Raw genomic sequence first — 19,516 nt, forward strand, 5'->3', positions numbered from 1 at the left:
GAAAAAATATTGCAACATATCTGACCTACGCATCAATCCGACTTCGCTTTCTGTGCCTCTCCCGATGTCTGCCTTCAAGGCGGCTGAACTGAAAGGAGTCGTAAACACGTGAGCCAGTAGCGCGAAATTCCCTGCCGCAGGGCAAGGCCAGACTTAGCCTGCTTATTATATACGTATATATCATTTTCGGGCGACACAAGCAGTAGGACAAGGTACAACATAAGCCGGCCATTTGGGGCTGCTGGCGATACGTTGTCGGTTGTATTATGGCAGAACTCTGTGTTTAATTGGAGTTAAGCCCGGACAGCAAAAACGGCTGAAGTTAGTTCATCTAAACGGCTGTTACGTCTTTTACATGAGATGAAAGCCGAAGTGCGGGTAGACGAATGGGTAAAAGCACCTTTGCTAAACTACCGTTACGTTTTCTATGTGGAATGGGTAGAACAACTTTGACCTACCCTGCCAGCGCTGGTCCTGGACATGTGGCCGTGGCAAGGAAAGTGCAGACGGTCTCTTCAAATGGCAAAGTATACAACATTCTGGAAAGAAGTCAAGGGCTCTGAATGAGGACAATACATAAAGGCAGCGGGAAGTGAGTGCATGGCAGAGTTACGTTTCAGACGATCTCGTTAGTTTTCGACTTGAACTATTGCTGCTTCTGCATCTGGAAGACGTGAAATTGTGTATCCTGTTGCTCGCTTATTTTCGCTCACTTGTTTTTTCACTCGGTCTGACCCGATAGTACTCTCTTTCAAAACAGCACAAAACATCGTGTTCAGTCTTTTCGGCAAACAATCAGGAAGAATTGACTTTTCGAATGTGAGCGCTACAAATAAAATTTCTTTCTTCATCCGTCTGTCACTCTGCTTCTGCTCCAGCAGACGATAGAATCGTCTTGCGCTGCTAACGGCATCAGCTTGTACCGTACCACTGGTACCACTAGCATTAACCACTAGTACCCCGAAGGACATGCCGAAAGGAAAGCAGCAGTGTTCGTCGCTGGGACATCTACAACTCGTTTAGGTCTAACATTCGTAGATGCGGGGGTTGAAGCGTAGCGTAGTTTCCTAAAAAGAGAAAGTCGGATGATATGACTAGACCGTTCATCCGGTTATAAATTGATACGTAGGTTAAATTTGACATTCTCAGTGATGGGCAGGCGTATGTATCACGCTTTCTACTTAGATCCATTCCGAAAGCCATATAGAGCATATTTGTGTTTTGTTTGAATTATTTATAATGCTTGAAATGTTAACGGCAAGAAATTGAGCCTTGTATCCCGCGGGCGATGCAGTTGGCTCAAGAAAAGGTTGTATCCTACTACAGGTATATTTAGATCTGAATCCACAAGATGATCTCTTGTGCAGCCCTAATGAATGTGTAAATCCGTATCAGTGAACAGTGCACAAAGCCTGACAAAACGAAGGCTTCGTACGAAAGAAGCCGTACATACGCTCACAAGGAACTGTGCCAGTTCTTTCGAGAAAGCGGCAATTGTCAAGAGATTAAGGTTCTGCAAGCGGAAAGCATGCCGCTGGCAGAGTGGAGAACACTGATGTCGCCTGCCGTTCGCAGTTTGCTGGGCCTATTTTAACAAGTCTGGTTCGGGCGGTTTGCCAGGCATGGCGACAGCTGCTATGCCCGTTTGAAGGGAATAACGAAGGCTTGTAGTATCCTGCAAACACCGTTATTTGGCAGTTGTCCACTGTCGGAAATCCAGTCGAACATCCATGTAGCAATGTCAACATCAGAAGCCAATACGCTATCACCGTAGAAGCTCAAGTGTCAATAACCTCGATCCGAGCAACACTGTCATGTTTCTTCTACCGTCTAACTGGCTGCCTTTCTTGTAAAAGCATGTAAAGTACAAACCACAGCAAAACATAACCGGTGATTCATAGGTCCGATCTGCGGGTGGACACTGTGCTCTACCTAACTCGAATTGAGTTTTACTACGTACCGTCGCATTGCATAAGTTAACTGGATTACTGCTGAAGTAGCTTCACGTCTCTTGCAAAGGCAGAATGTACGCGCGTGCATTCTTATATGGTTATATGTATACGAATTTTATACGAATGCGGGGTTTTGTGGGCTTTGCGAACCGAATCCTTAAGCATGAACATATTCTGAAGGGGATCACTATTATCACCGTTGCTGGGTGACAGCATTAAAGCATAAACAATAGGCTTCTCAATGGACTGTCTTTCATGAGTGCCTCTGGAGCACACTTTGCTTTTCATGATGGTGTCCAGTACAATTGGTATTGGTTGTTAACAGCATGCTAACCGCTACGTAGCCTACCCGCTTCTGTGTCTTATACACTTCTGGTCATGGCGAACTCTATAGTTACCTTCACTCCGACACCCATGCACCAAAACGCACGTCCGTGCAGGGAAAACGAGAAGCACTATTATACTTTCATTTCCTAGAGTGGAAGAGGCTGCTGGTACTCGACAAGCAGCACAAGTCGTGCAGTAAGAACAATCAGCGACGGCAACAGTTAAGTCTTGGGACCGGTTGACTATACGCTTGCCAGCCCCCCTCCGCCCGGGCAAAGCAAACTGTATTGCCTTTTGGGCAAAGCACCTAGAGTTGGAAAATAGCAGCTGTAAGGGTAAACCATGTCAGCAGTAGTAGTTAGACTTGTGGCAGAAAGAACTATTAAGACCGGTCCAGTCTGCCGCGTGCCACTCTGCTGCGAGCAATGCGGATGTTGAGTAAGTATATATTTGGGTTTAGCCAAGGACAGTACGTTTCCCCTAGGAGAAAAACTGGGGTGGCTTCGCCGGCTCGGTTACAAAGCGTTGGAGGCGAGGACTTCAACTGACAAAACAAGCATTTCTTCGTCTTTATGGCAACAAATCGGAATGCACGAAGAAGGAGCGGAGAAAAAGGTTGACAAGACTACGTTATCCAAAGAAAAATTCTAATCGTTTCTACTCACGTATATATGGCACTATAGGTCTATGAACAAATCAGCCAATACAAACAAACGCTTGGACATTGAAAAAGTCATGGGGGTGACCTGTTGGGCGTTCGCGCTACACAGCAATCGAAAGTTCGGGCATAATAACGAAATCGCTTAAAAACGTATGTGTTTATACGTCGGAGTAAGGCGTATTTGTTCAAGGAACCGCGCCAACCTGTCTGGCAGATCCCCAAGAAGTAGCGTTCACTAAAGCTGTTAGTGGATTTTAAGAAAAACAGCAAACAGATGCAGTCTTCGTTGCACATCTATACTGATACATAGCTTATAATTAAAAGCGTGAATCCGCTCTGCATTCAGATGTATTATAAAAAGGAGAGGCTAATTAGATTTCTGGTGCTTGTTTAAATCCATGTTGGCCTCTCTCAACGTATTTGTTCAAATCCTATATTAGTATATCACTCTAAATTAATGAAGAAACCTATTGGACTCGCTAAATCGTCCTAGTTATGATTGTCACTGAGAAATATATTATGTTGGCAAGGTCATCGATTTCGCGATATTTGCTAACATGTTATTGTAAAACCTGTTTATCTAAACCGAGAAAGTTTCGATTTTTTGACTTCACTACGAATATACGCAAGCATCGAGCTGCTCGATGTCTACTGTTTCAATTTGCGACCATAGAAAACACACTTATAACGGCTGGCCAAAAAAACTCTACATTTTTAGAAAACAACTTCTGATTTGGCTCGGGAGCATCCAGCATTGACATGCAAAGGGCTACCGAACGGGTAGACTGATGGGTGACGGAGGAAACATCTGAATCGACTGGTAGCATAAAAAAGGCGAGAATAGATGCTGCTCGGTTGGCATACCACTGGGAATTGCCATCATCAGCGGTGTCATTCTCCGTTTCGGCCTGGCCGCCAACGGCACAAGCACAGTGGCAAATGTGAGCCACTCACCGAAGACGACTGCCAACCTTCGCCCTGCTTGTCTGACTGACAAATTCCATATCCCGGTCTATCCTGCATCCTGTCTGGCTCCTCTGTTCCTATCATCACCTCGATGTAGAAATACAGGACAAGCAAGGGCAAGCTAAAGCTAGGATGTAGTAAGAAGCACAGTGAAAGAACGACATCGACTGTGACACCGCAAGGCGAGGCAAATAGGGCCAGCAGTTGCTAGAACTGCTAAGGCTGTAGCTGGTTGCAGCTGGTGTCGCTGTCGTCCGGATATAATAACCGTGAGAACTCGTCACGGCGCAGGCAGGGAGATGGGCAGAAATGCAGGGCAGCAGGCGGCTTTAGCCCGGATGCCTGCTATGGAATGAGATGGCACGACGACGCGGAATGCGAGACAAGGTAGGGGTGAGCCGGGACAACAGGGGCAAGAGAGGATGCTACTGCTGCTGCCACCACCACCCCGCTATATGTTGCTCTGTGAGGACAGACACTATTAGTAATGACAAGCACGTTCGTCCGCAAGACAAGAAGCACTCTGTTGCGATGGCCCACAGAGACTCGTTGTACGTTAGTCGGCGTCTCGGCGCCATCGTTCTGTGCCTGTGTGTGTTCGCCTATCTATGTGTCTACGTCTATGTGTGTGCAAATGACAGAATGCTTCGTTGTTTTTGCGAGACCTAAGCGTGGACAGGCAGAGTTCGAAGGAGCCGTTTGCCCCATGTGCATAGAGCTGGCCAATCCACCACCCGTCGTGTCAGAACTACCATGTTACAATGGCAATAGTAGCACCAGTCGAAGACCCATCGTAGTGACAGCGCCAGTCGTCTTAGTATACGTGTGGTTTACTGTCGGACCGCAGGCCACAGCAGCAGACCGCATCACATCAACCGTGTCGTCTGCGTATGGCTATTGGTCGGTCTGTGTGCGAGCGTAAGGCCTTCGTTGTTATAACCTGTGGACCTAGAAGCATGTGTTTGTTGCGGACTATGTGTGTTTGGATGCGCGGGTCTTCGGGTGAGTTTGTCGACCTAAATAAGCTATCAGGGCAATAACATAATAATTTATCGATGTCATCCTCTCCGCCAACGGCTTCGGTATGGGATGACTCGTTCCCATCCCTTGCGCAATACCTAGAGCAAATATACCATGAACAAGATCGCCATTGCGACCAGTGCGGTGACCGCATGGCTTGCTCACGTTGTCGGCAAACGATTTTTTGTGAGCACGCCAGCTTGTTGCGGTAAAGAGATAGTTGGCCGATAAGGTAGCAAGTGTAAGAAATATTTGTAGTTAAAGAGAAGGGTGAAATTCCGAACGGCATTATATCAGAAAACGGCTTTGCGTAATATTTCATAATTTGGAAGAGATTAAAAAATGTACTAATATGTAGTCATTAAAATATGGATTAAAGCAGAACATTTTAAAAATTGAGTTTGCCTATCTAATCCTCTCCATATTTATATATTACGCCACCTCCACTGTTGATGTATAAAATATACAGGCGTGTAAGAACAATGAACGTCAACCCTAAACGTGTTAAATTCGATTATCTTCAACTCTGGTCCTATATCCTCTTTGAGATAGAGGATGATCTTTATCAATAGCAAAAAAAACTGAAGTTGGATCTTCAACGGATTCGTCTACGATTGTAGGTTTAGCAAGTATGAAATGAAAGTAACCGTTACAAGTCCTCCGAAGGGCTCTTTGGTTTGGCCGGCTTTTGCCTCAATCTTTTTACCCCTACCCCGTAAACTCCCCGACTGTCCCATACGAAAGGAGTCGAAGTCGAGAACGTAAACGAACGCAGGCAGCAGCTCCCGGCGTCTGCTTTTCTGCAACTCAGCCGCATGAGATGTTCGTGAGAAAAGACGGCCGTAAGAGAGAACAAAAAGCCCCAAAAGATTCTCATTCGGTACTCCACTGAGATGAGTGTAAGTTCTACTCCTTCCAGGGTGACACAGGAAGCCGTAAGGCGCAGCAGCAGCAAAAAAAAGGCCGCCCAACTGAGCGGCCGGCAAAGAAGCTTCAACGGGCTCCAGTACAGCTACTGACTAGACCAGCAGCGGGTCCTAGCAGCCGCCTGGCAAACCGCCTTTGAAATATCAGGGGTCGACGGCTGTAGCCAGCGTGGCGGCCCGATGCGCTGCTTTCCCCATACTCTCTTATGCTGGCCTAGCTACCCACTTTCGCCCTGCACTCTTTGATAGCGCTGCGAGACGCTTGTGGTGCTGGCCGAGGCCCAAGAGCCATTGCCCAGTGAGTTCCTCCCCCTTTCTCCCTTTAGATGACAATGGAAACGCATTGGTCAGCACAATAAATGGACCAGGGAATCGGTCGGCTCGCCTGAGCGCTGTACAACAATTCAAGCCACCTCCAAGCGTCTATGGCGACAGGCAAGCATTGCATTGCATTGAGCCAATGCAAGTTCTACACTACAGCAGCGGTTGCAAAAGAAGCAGCGTAAGGAAGTGTGAAGAGATTCTAGGCACGAACGGATACGAACGGATGATGAAGAAAATGCGTTTTAGGAGGCTTTGCTCGGTTTCCTTCGGCTGAATTTGGCTTAGAAGGAAGAACTCTCCTTGCTCTCGCCATTTGCTCGTTCCTTGAACGTACAAGATTCTTGTATTAAAATACATACAGACATAAATATATACATACGTATACGAGGCCGGAAATTGAGAAAGCACTCTTACGTGTGTCATCTCTTCCTTCTGTTAATAGTAATGAATGATGAAGTGAAATCCTTTTAGTTCTCCAAAGTAAGACCCACATTTATTGTACAATGCAAGAAATATTTTGCATTTTTTCCTTTTATTAACATCGTGATGACTCAACTTTCAACCAGCAGAGATCTACTTAGAGAAACTGGGCTGCGTGAAATCTATTAGCAAAAACAAATTTGAGCCATTCATTTAGCAAGGCTCGATGTGGATGACTCATGACATTTCTGCCTGAAGTCGCAGCTTTCTTATCATAAGAGTTGTATATACTGAAGTCTAAGTACGACAAACATAAGGAACTGTTTGCAGAAGTGTGGTTTTAGACGAGCAGACCTTCTATTCCAACTATTTCAGTTTCCTTATTTACACTTGGGCATAGATTTGAGAAAATATGAGTTAAATAAATGTTTTGAGGCTTCTTCACTTACATGTGGGCATCTCTTCTCTTTTAAGCCATGCCTGATCTATTTTAATCGGGGAAATTTTCTGCTCGCATTTAATATAGGCGTTTCTATGCCGATTCTATGATTTCCAAAAAAAGGAGACAAAGTGCTGACTCCAGTCGGTAACAAGGAGTTTACAAGAAAGGCATTAGTGGCGCCGCAAAGTGAACACAGACATGCCCCCCAGCACAACTTATCCTTACTTTCCTCGAGCCCAACGTCGCCGCCAGATTCTGCCGTACCCCACAAACCAACCGTCTCTTGCAGCAAACTCATCGGCCCTCACAATCCCGGTCCACGTTTGAGCAGCGCAAGCAACATCGCTCCTTCCTATGAATTCCTCCATCCGCAAATTTCGACTTTCTAAGTTTCAACTTGATGACGGCTTGTGCCTTAATTTTGTAACAAACCAGTCTTCGCAAGAGTCGTTAGATGAGACCGGGCGAACCCTAAAGGTATCTAATCGTGGTCAAGCTTAAAGGATTTCAATTTAGAGAACTACTATGTGTGTACTATGGTTTTGTTACTACCGTTCGACATATACATAGAGAACTAACAGCACTTCGTATGACACTAAATTTACTAGTCTAAGTATTGAAAATCGTTCTTAAATACGTACAAAAAGTAGTAATATTGTACCGTATTATTGTTCTGCTCAAGGCAAGTTGTCTTTTGTTAGATAGCGAACAGGCTAATCTAATCCACCGAACCCTATTGTCGAACAAAAGTTTTCGACGATTTTCGATTCATTTTTTCTAGTATATATGAATGACTCAAGTTACTAATAGAACTTTTTTTTCTAAACTAAAAAAGCTAAACTAGTCGGAGGCCTGAGAAAGACATGACAGTAACTCCACGCGGACAAATAGCACTGCACCATTAAATCCAATGATTCAAATATTGGCCTTTGCAAAGTCAACGGTTGAGGAAAGTGGAACCACACCAAAGTCTCTAGTGATGCTACGTTCGTACGTATGGAGACCTTGGAAAAATTGCAGGAACGAACGCGTAAAGAGATTTCGTCCGTGTAGAAAGGATAGAGGCGGATACAAAGCTTCTAAAGAGGATCTTAAGTGAAGTGAACAGACTTATACGCGAATGACGAACCAGATTTTGTTGGGTAGGGAGAATCCTTCGAAAGCTACAAGCACCCGGCACTGCAACAGGCTCTTTAAATTTCTTGACGGCATTCTATTAAAGCGCCAAGGCGGTCGCTGTCAAAGACACGCGACTTAGAAACGCATCTTTAGGACATGCTATCCCGTTCGTACCCTATCGCATATCACATTTTTTTCATTGAACGCTAGTCCGATTTTCCAGTCTCAGCGCCTGTTGCTCAGAACGCTCAATGGAGTAGTTTGAGTATCTAAAGAAGCAACTTTAAATAATACTTGTGGCAATAGACCACGGAACAGGCACATCCATAGCTCAATTTGTTGACTGATTTTTAATTTCACTACACGCCAAGTTAATTTAACTACACGTACGGTAAAATATGTAGACACTTCGTCGTCCTCTATAAATTTGTTTTGGGCGCAAACCGCCGATGGCCTGCGCAGAAACTGCCATTTTGGTGGCAATCGGAGATTCGAATAGGTTTTTTCTTCCATGGAATGGTTAACGGTGTCGGAATGAATGAAGGCACCACTACCAGCATTCTATGACAAAAACGGTCGTGTTCCTTAGAGTTCACCTGATAAGGGTTATTCGATGAAACTTAGTTTCATTTGACTGGCTAGACTAAGAAACAGAATCATTAGTAGCATTTAGCGTTCAAGAAATTAGAAGGCAGTAACGGAAAGCCCGCCTTGCATTCAAAAAGTGACACTTTAGTACGCTGGGTTCTAGACACTAAGGACGTTCTATGATAGTTTAGTGTAATTTTCACAAGCTTGGAAAGCCATTAAGCTGAGATTGTGTTCAACGCAGCTGAGGATGAAGATCAAATCAAATTCAGCTCAATACGATCGCCTTTTTTTAAGAGCAAACAGGTCCGTAAAAAACTGTAGGGCTTTCGGTCTGTATCCAACGTTTCTGAAAGGTCTTGTTTACATTCAAAAGAAACAAACGTCAACTTCAGATTGTTTCAGACTTAAATGGCGGGGTTGGATGGGCAGTTGTTAACAGGAAGATTTAAAGTTTACAAAGCTCAGCTCGGTGCGCACGCTTCTATTACCAGGTGCTTCACTTAGTTTGAGTCTATCTTCCTAAAAGCAAATCTACAATGTTGCTTTCGGGCGCCTTCGAAGAAAACGAGGCAAATTCGGACTGACATGGTTTAGTCTTGCTACCATGAGGAACTCAGGGGATGAAGGATTAGGTATTTAAGCCCCTCCAGCGACATCCGCGATCTAACTCCTTTTGAGATTAGCCTCAGTGAATCTTGCAGAGGGATCCGTTCCGTAGCTTCTGACCCCCTCGAATCATGACTGTAATCACGTTTTTGATTCGTTCATTGTTGCTATATAGCACCGGGTGCTTGATTTCGACCATCGAATAAAACCATGGAATTTATGATAAAAATATTATAGATAAGTCAATGTGATTTGTGCAAATAGTCATAGAAAGAGTTTTTCAGCATGCAGCGCTATCGACCACACACAGATACTGGTAACAGTAATCTGCTTCTGCGATGTTATCAATTCCTAAGTATACCTCTAAAAGACATGCGATGATGGGATTTGTATAATCCAACATATTATAGAAACAGTATTTTGACAAGCAAATGCTGCTATTGAAGCTCCTGAAACGTCACATTCGTATTTCCAGTGACCAGAAACACTCCCACCGACTTCAGCCATAGCTTGATATGTGTGTCATCACTAGTCTCTCCGGCACGGTATACAAGATGGGTCCGCATGCCGCTTTTTACAAGCGAGAACATATTTTTGGTAACTGTTCATTGATTCTAATCGCAGTTCGTGGTTTGGGCTCTAGTGAGCGATTAGTATGATACCAGCTACATGATGATACCAGTGCGAAACATCATTGTCGTTTGAACGCCGCTCAGCGACCACTTGGACGTCAAAAATTTGTCCTACTGAACCTGCCGGCTTTACATTAAGTTATCGATCATAGCTTCAGCTTACGTAGTTAAGTGATACGTTATCTTTGATTTTTGAATTAAGGTCGCCATGAAGTCGATTCAATCTAAACAACATTGGAAATCTTAGAAAAATCGAATCTTGCAGCAAATGTTTACCGATAATGTGAACGTATATAGTTATTATTGTACATACTAGAATTAGAAAGATATTCATGTAGAAAACACAATATAGGCGACGAGTACCGAAAAAATTAAATAATTTTCATAAATCACTTTAGGAAGTAAAGGGTCAATAGAAACTTTCCTTTGTCTGCGCTAATAAACATATCTGGAACAACAGATCTATGTTTATATCTGATCTTTATATTTCCTCACTATCTATCCAATTAACTGTGGTTTAGGTAGCCCGAGCCTTGAACCTGAGTGAATTCTATATCAGATATACGCCAAGTTGTTTTGCTTCATCCCGAGAGCGTTTTTTAGCTCTCAATGAAGTCGAATACGAGCCGATTATTTTTAGTAGACGGCGTTTGATTGATACGTAACTAAAATGATGCATTAGTCAGATTCATGTCGGTCGTCATAGTTCGCGTACATTTTCTTCTGATCTGTGTTAATATTGTCTGATTCTTTATTCAGTCCACTTGCAACGTAGCTTACCGTAGCTCTAGCTACTACACTTTCTCGAAAGGCAACAAGGTCTTCACTCAACCGCTCCCCTTAAATAGATAAATAGTAGATAAGAACACTTCTCAGGCAAATGCTTTCTCAGTGTATTTGCCGTCCGCTTTGCGAGTTTTTTTTCATTCAGGGTCTAATCGCGCATAAATCGTTTCCTAGGCTTTTGTGCCTCTTTAATCGTGATCGTGTATTGACATGGATACGTTTAGGCTCGCTAGAGTTTTATTCAAATGCTATGTATATCCTATTTTAGGCTACTGAGCGGGCCAAAATACCCTGCCTTTAATAGATCTCAAATTATCAGGAACCCGGTTTTCCATAAGCCAGCGTTTCTGCATCAGTGCTCCATTTTGCATCAGGAAGGATAGTACTCTATTTACGGCAGCGATTTTACCACGGTTTATGCAATGCTATATGCTGTTTGTTTTCATGAAAGGAGCTTAAGTCAACCGTGGACGAGCTACAAACATTGTTCTGGGATTCTGGACCTTTGCACAAGCAACAAACGTTTTTCCTGCTGGGGCATAGCCGAAGACAGTCGATAGTTCACGGTAAAAATTGCCTCCAAGGGTCATGCAGAGAAAAAGGCTCCAGGCTTTTGCAATATCCGAAGGAAGCTTCAGCCTTTTGTTATGATTATTTTGTGGTATTTATTTACAAAAAAATCTTTTGTAGCACCAGGAATAGCGGGTACACGAATGCTGGCTACAAAAATAGCCCCTCAAGAAATGTCAAGAAATTTAGATTAAGCAGCCCATATCTGAATCTTGTGTACATTTCGATCAAAACGAGAAGTCCCTCACGAGCTAATGCCAAAAAAAGTTCTTAACAAGGGAACGTCGCGGTACAGAGAGACAGAAGCTAGAAAAGACTGGCGCAAATAAACGTGCACGCTTATATTCCCACCAACATACGCTATTCGTTCTCGTTATAGATTCTTTGGTGTTATACGTATTTGTAGTAGACAGAAAAAAAAACAAAGAAAGAAAAATAACAATATATGTGATCGTGATGCTCTACCGGGACATACTAGTATGTTACAACGAGCAATGGCTTTAGAAACGATTTGTTCTTCTTCGGACACGGAACGTAATTTTCTTATCCGACAAGTTAGCGGCAAACAACGCCGAAGCTAGTTCACGGGAGCGATCTGCAAGTTCAATACGCTTTTAATAAATTTAACAGGTATCATCTTTGTGAATGGAAGATTCGTCTGCGCTTCCTTCAGAAAAACAATCGCATTCATACAGATAAAATTGGAGGAGCGCAACATCAACTAAAGAAGCAATTCAATCAATGTATCTAGAGAATATCTACCAAATGATACACGCAGTATAGTACCTTGGCCCACTTTGGTCATCATCGCATTTGTTGCTTCCAGGTCTTAGCTTTTAAAGGGTTTGGCTTGATTTTCCTTCACACCGTCCCTACGAGAACACTTTTTACATAATCAGACTTCAATTTTATACCTAATAGTTAACAATTTCCTCACAATAGCAACGAGGAATAGCACGACTTTTCGTGCAACAAAAAAGATGAACAGTTGCAACATTCGTACATGGACGATTATCCGGTTCTGTATCGTAATGTGCGCACGTAAATTTTAGAACTCAGCGTTTGTATCGAACCTGTTCCGGCCGGGCTTTGTTTGGCGTACGGCGCAAGTGGCCGGGTCCCGAATACCTGATGTACGACAGTCCGCGGTTGTACTTAGGGCGAAAGCGGCGACTGCCGGGGAAAAGGCTCGGGAAGACAGTGCGCGCCTGGCAAAGCTCAGAAAAAAAGGGGAAAAGAAACGAAACGAATGGAAAGAGACGTATATACACATACATATCTTCCTGTCTGGGGGGTGTTCAGCGATGAAGGCCCACAAATCTCGTGCACTAGTGGTTGTGCTGCCGCCGCGGAATAAGTCATAATTGATTTCGGCTATCCCACAGACTCTCACAGCGCTACGCACTGTTTGAGCGATATAACTTGCCACAACGACGAAGAAAGAAGTAATAAGACGTCGCCAACATAAATAACAGTAGCAACCAGCAGAAATGCAGTCTGTTCCAGCAAGTTTACTTTTTCATTCTCTACGAAACAGACCTAAGTCAACAACATCGCGGTTCGAAGTAGTCGTACGACTATGCACGTTAACTGATCTGATGACTCTTCAGCCAATTCACTTGCTTAGTTCTTCGACGATCAGTAAATGCATTTGCCTGACGAGATTCTTCGTGCATTTTCGTCTTCTTCGATGATGCCCGGCTCTTCTTTCGGATCATACTGCTTAACCTCCGTAACAGGGCGAGAGGATATTAAAGGATGCAAAAACACTGTTCATTGTAAAGGAGGGTTGCATGATAGCTACCAATAAACATACGAAAACGAACACTTTGCGCTAGTTACTCAATTATACAGATTTCCAAACCAACCGTCGAAATAAGAATATTGTTTTCGTGCTTGGTACGTAACTGGACTAATCGTGTATGACAAAGCAACTGTAGCGTTAGTTAGGCCAAACGAGCTCTCGGCTGACTCGTGAGTACGTGAGTGAACGAGCGAGCGATAGGCCCGATATTATAAAATGTCATTAATTAGTGATAAATGTAAGTAGTGATTTAGATAGCGTAGGGCAACAGGCCTCAGTGTGGACAATGCCACCGATCGCTGACGTAAATCTTCAAAAGCCCACTACAGTTTAAAGAGATAATCGCTTGTCCTCACTAAACTAGCAAGAAAAGCCCATAAATGTTTCGTCGGATACAGGGTCACGATTACTGTAGACGCGAACTACGGATGTGGGTCAAAAATGTGTTATCGCAAAGAGAAGCCGCTTTTACGCTCATAGTAACCGTCGTGCCTTGACGCGAGGCCCGCGTAACGTACATATTTCACTATGCCGCGTGTGCTTTTTTCCATTCTTGTTTTGCATTCTGCTAACACATCAGTGTCCATCACCGCCAAAGGCGCCAAATCAAGTGCCGTTTCTCTTCTGTCGTTTACCGTCATGTCATGGTCAATCTCCATACGCGTCATTCTCGCTTGACATGTATTGGTTGGGATTGGCCTGAAAGAGCCTTCCTTTTATCTAACTCTGTAGAACGTAGCACCGTTTTCTGACGTTCGGTAGAATCTTGAAGGCACGTGTAGAGTATGTATATATAGACTTGGAATGGGCTACTGCATTATATATATTATTATATATATACTATACGATACACGACGATTTTGCAAATGAAGAAAATAGATTTCTGCTGGGTATATATGAAAGACATTAAACTGTCTAACTGATGTTGGTTTCGAGACAATATGGGAAACAACTATGAAGCTGGGTGCTTTTTTCGAGCTTTTAAACGAATGCTTCACTTGAAGCAGCTTGTGTCGGATCCATATTTAAGAAGCGACTTTTCGTGGCACATCCGGATATCATTATTCAGGGAAGCCATTCGATACTTACGTATTATATGTGCCGATCCCATGAAGTTCTGTAGAGCTAGCCCAGCCTAGACCAATAGTTTACTCGTTAATTTCGAAAAAGATTGGAAAGCGCGATTTTCGTTTCTTTCTTTCTTTCTTTCTTCTGCATTATATGTAAAAATAAACTTCATCAATCGCAGTCTCTGATCCGTAAGACGTCACTGTCTCGAAGCATCTTTGCTTTCTGTGGCCGATGGACATAGACTGTTCAATTAGGTTTTATGTGTTGCTACTTTATGTCTTGAAAACAATTGGCATCCGGGTAACTTTGTTTGTTTTTTTAATTTTTTATCAAGTACCCTGCTCTGTGAGGTGGTATCGGCGGGGTACCCGGGGGTCGCATTTAGAAAACGAACGCAAAACTCGTCTAGTAAATTAAGTCGCAATTGTCTGGAGCGACACAAATATATCTATACAAAAACTGATTAATTTGTTTATTTTACAATTGTTCTACAGCTAACTTCGAGTTTGTTTGCACGTAGATATAGTAGACATTGGTCAGCTCGGTTAAATTACCTGTGAAAATACTTACCTCAGCTCAAAACGTAGCCAGAGGGGCTGAAGGATATAGGTGGATAGTAGCATAAAACACAAGGAAGATGTTGATTTGTCCTCTAACAGGTACTCACTCCACGGTGCAATGTAGTACGGCGATCATCGATCAACTGTATTCCACATTAGTCATCAATAACTAACATGTTCACACGATTTGTAACATCACCTTACACCATTGAACGTGAATGCTACGTTACATTTCAAATATATTATATAGGCATACGATGATGGCTACAGAAATGGTAGTTGAAGAAGAACGGCACGCTGTTAAGTTGTGTCTTATTGTGCTCGTAATTTTTCAAACAACTGTGCTTCTTTGCCTCGTTATAGAATGTCGCTTTGAGCAACAGCTGGAGCCCACCGACATTTCTATTTCTCTATTCATATTTTATGAGCCAATGCAGCTCACCTCTTTCGAGCCAGTTGGCTTTAAAACCTGCTTTTTTCCTTTGTGTTTATCTATTGGTATTTTGTTTTCTGAAACATGCAATAAATTTCGCTCTCTCACTGGCTTTTGCCCTTAAGCCCTAAGCTATGATGAGGTCGACGGCATGCGCTACACTGACAGAACGTTGCCGTCAGTCAATCTAATTTCGTACGGCAAAACGACTAATGTTGCTGTTGTCACTAGTGTTGTGGTGTTTCCACGCAACGCGAGGTGCTAGATATTCACAAGGTTAGTTCCGTCGTTGCTGGCGGGCCAGAACACAGTTTAGTTGACTAGCGGAACTGATTCACTACAAGCATATCACCACACTTTTCCTCGGTCTCTCAGCTTAGTCACCCGTGCTAGTGCTTTCTCAAAGCTCGACGGATCGACGACACACACCGTGTTGGACAGGCACTCGTGAACACACATAAACACACAGATTCTCCAGGTCCGTCAATTAGACTCCTAGGTCGCGCTGACGCTTGCTACTGCCGTCGCAGCTACTGCAACTGCTTGCGTTACACAACAGCCGCGCTTCGTTTTGAAGCACCACACTTCTACCGGGCACAGCGACACAGGAAGAATGAAAAAACAACTTGGGAACCGATATTTGAATCGAAGACAAAAATCGGTAACTAGTAATATTCGGACACGGCGCTCTCTCGGTGGAGTAGACTACAATTTGAAATATACGAGGTAATGCCTGGTCGTACTACACTGTCGGTAATACGCAATGGAATAGAAATTGTAGAATAGTGCATATAGAACTAAACCTTTCGCCTTCAAACGAAGATAGAACTGGTATTTCGAGCGTTGGATAGAGTGAAATAGATCGAATAATAGAAAAGAGGAACGTACGTCCTCGCGCAAGAAATGTCGCTGAAGCTCTAGAACACGTGCAGAGGATGAGGAGAACCCGACGAAGAAGTCGGTACCCTTCCTCTCGACAAGAGACTTACTCGGGCCCTCGCTCAGGAACGAACAACTGAGGCGCCGCCTGGTTTGCGACAGAAGAACTTGCGAGCCTGTGTCCCCTTCAGAGCAACCACCCCTAATCCGCAATGTGCAACGGCCGGGATAGCGTCTCCTTTTATTCCAGGAGTCCAGCGAGGGAAAAACCAAGATATAGGTAGAAAACAGGCCGCTGCTGGCCGCTTTCCCCAGTGACTTCTACTAATGTCACACCTCGACAGATCGCTTGAATCCTCGAATGGTCGCGGCACTTGGTCCGTATGGCTTATCCAGAACTGATGAAGTTGTTCAGCGGCTTAGCGTGAGAAGAGTGATGAATATCTCATGAGCGATGAGTCGCTATGAAATCAAATGTTAATCACAGACGATTTTAATGGAGTGGAAAAGGGGAATAGAAACCAATTGTTTTGAAGTGCTGTGTGGGAGATTAGTTAATGCTTGATGGTTTCAAAAGTAATATTCTTTTCATTATTTTAGGTCTTTGCTCAATAACGTCTATTCTACGCGAAATAATACAGATAAATGCTCTTGAAGGACGTCAAATTTTACTTTCATTTAAAATATTACTCGAGGCTTCACATAGATGAGTTAGGGCTTCTCAATTATTTCCCTTTATATTTCGTTTCGAAATGAACGTCACTATGCGCATACGTAATTACAGAATGAATAACAAAATTGAATTTTGCAGTGTTAACTTTACAACCTTGTTAACTGCTTTACTTATACTTAAGTTTGTGAACACGTATATATATATGCATATACGTAAAGACACAGTGAGTATATAAATAACTCACAGGCTTCCTTTCATATTTCTTTTTCTCTCTGAACTATATGCACAAGCGGCGCTTATATACGCAGGTACAGTTTGCGCTAAATACCCATATAAATAAAATGACAGACAACCTTTCTCTATCTTTGTTGGTGTGTCCACTTAAGTTCGGTCCACTAAACAGGATCGGTAGACGGAAGGACCCTCGCTGTCACTCTTTAATATAGTACGTACGGCCGATGTATAAGTTACTGCTAAATCAATGAAATGCACGGACGTATGCAGCTGCTTGCATTGTACCGAGACACTCGAACCAGCAAAACATTAGCGAGAGGGAAAAAAAAAAGGAACTGCGAGCTTAAGAGTTTGAACAGGCACTGAGCGACAGTGGAGATTGCCACATCCTTCTCGCCTTGTGTTCATTTACTCGCCCGGCCTGTGGGGTACTTTTAACTGCACTCGGTTTGGCTGGCACCGCATCTGAACGAATAATCTTTGTCTGTTTCACCGCTTCTCAATGCATCTGCTTGTTATTTCGAAGCCATTATGCGTCTGCTGCGATTTCTACTACAATGTCGGATATGTGAGCAGGCGTGGCGGTATGAGGGCGAAAATCACGTGTTGGGCAAGCGAGAGCAGTATCAGACGTTAAGGCGCGACTGCGGTAGTAGCTGCGAGCGACAAGGACCAGTGGCGGCGGCCGACGAGGCAGCAAAGGGAGCATGTCTTCGAAGTCCTCTAAACGTTGTGTCCTCGTGAACAGACACAACGTATTCGTTTCGTTTGTTTTCCTTCTTGTGCTTCCCTCTTCTTCGTCTTCTTCTACTAACTCGTCAATATTATGCTGAAGAGGCGTACCGTCCTTGCTCTGCGAGACTTTCGTCTTCGTCCGTTTTGTACTACATGGCAGCGTCGCGGAAGAGAGACCCTGGTGCCATTTTTGGAGACATCTAAGGGGCGTCTAGAAAAAAAAACATGTTCCTAAATCTGTCTCTATGTTTGTCCTTCTGCCGTATCGGTTTGTTCTGTCTTTGCTAGTTACATGACCTACTCTTAGCCTATCTCTTTTTAGCCGGCTGTCGTCGCATCACGTCGCTCAGTCCATTTATGTCCATCTCAATGTCTAGAAGGGGAGGACCCTAGATTCACCGGCAGACAGCCATTGACCAGCAGCGCACATGCATGAGTGAGCGATCCCTTTTCAGAAACGGGAGAGAGAGAGAGAGAGAGCGAGGTAGAAGGATATGTATTTATATATATATATATATATACACCAATACAAACATACATCCGGGCATAGAAACCAACCTTGACCTGACAGATATCTGCTTGTGTACTAGAAATATCTTAGACCATGCCGCCCCTATTACCATCAGTCTAATGGCCATATACTTATTATGCGTCTATATTCTTGGCTTATATCGACATAGCATTCAACGTTTGTCCTACGCCGCTTTGGGCTTTAGCGGAAGGAAGCTTTCGAAACAATCAAAACATATGCGCGAGCAATAAACCTGTCAAGCAAAAAAGTAGATATAAAATATATATATTTAGGCTTTGCGAAATTATACAATTGATTACGACACTGCTCTTCAACGCATACTATTTACCGTAAGGGTTTGAATGGCTTTCATATTTACCAGGTTGGTATATACATATACTCTACATCGTAAAACGAATAGTTATCCATGAATTTGTCGTAATTCACGGTATGTTGTAGTTAGTACAATGTAAATCATAATATGACACGAACCCCGTCAGCTCTCGACTTATATACACTTACTGCACAAATGCCACGCGCATGCAAAGTGCTTGATAGACTTTTCGCCGTTTTTGGCTGTTACCGCCACCGCCCGCTGTTCATCAAACTGCGGCGTGATAGTGTACTACAGTACTTATCAATATATGATTGTGTAACCAATGACGCCGTCCAACGCAGCTGTAGGTTTTTCAATCGAATGACAACACAATGCTCAGAGGTGATAAGAGGCAAAAAGTTGACCGCTGAACTGTACCAACCTGACAAAGGTTTTCGTAAGGTTCCATGCGCTGTTGCTCCTTAGATGGACAATGGATAATATTGCCTCGTTTCGAGAAGGTGAGTAAAAGCGGGTCGAAGACTGGCTGCAGGCCGGTGGCTACGTTAGTTGGTGTTGGCCCATGAATTAATGCCTCCTGGACGGTAGCAGCAGAATTGTCCTCTGCTAGGCCATATGGTCGGGGGCTGCCGTCACTGACAAAAGTAACTGTTCCTTTCCACGGGCTTTCACCATCGTCACCATCCTAGAATGGATAGACGGTTGAGCCACAGGCAGCCTGAGTTGCCTCGTTTTGCTTAGCATACCAACGCCAGCCGTTCTTTCGGTTGCTAACTGGTTAACAGGCAGCAGCACCAGAAAAGCAGTAAGCGGCTAACAAAGGCATGACGAAGTCGACTAGATTGGACGACGAAGCCGTGCGAGGCAAAAACTTGATATCGCTTCGTTTCCTGTTTGAACGTCGCGCTTTGCGCGTGTGTCTCTCTCCCTTGCCGTA

General features: G+C 43.7%; 1 protein-coding gene across 1 annotated transcript in view; it reads right to left on the minus strand.

Moving 5' to 3' along the window:
- The window catches only part of LOC111260858 (cell adhesion molecule Dscam1), a 133,841-nt gene extending 117,718 nt beyond the window's left edge, over positions 1–16,123 (minus strand). The window contains exon 1 of the mRNA XM_086968484.1: positions 14,788–16,123. The gene's annotated coding sequence lies outside the window, so the exon portion shown is untranslated. The remainder of the gene's footprint in view (positions 1–14,787) is intronic.
- Between the last annotated feature and the right edge of the window lie 3,393 nt (positions 16,124–19,516).

The sequence above is a fragment of the Varroa jacobsoni genome, unplaced genomic scaffold, assembly GCF_002532875.2.
Source record: "Varroa jacobsoni isolate VJ856 unplaced genomic scaffold, vjacob_1.0 scaffold_485, whole genome shotgun sequence".
Lineage (NCBI taxonomy): Eukaryota > Metazoa > Arthropoda > Arachnida > Mesostigmata > Varroidae > Varroa > Varroa jacobsoni.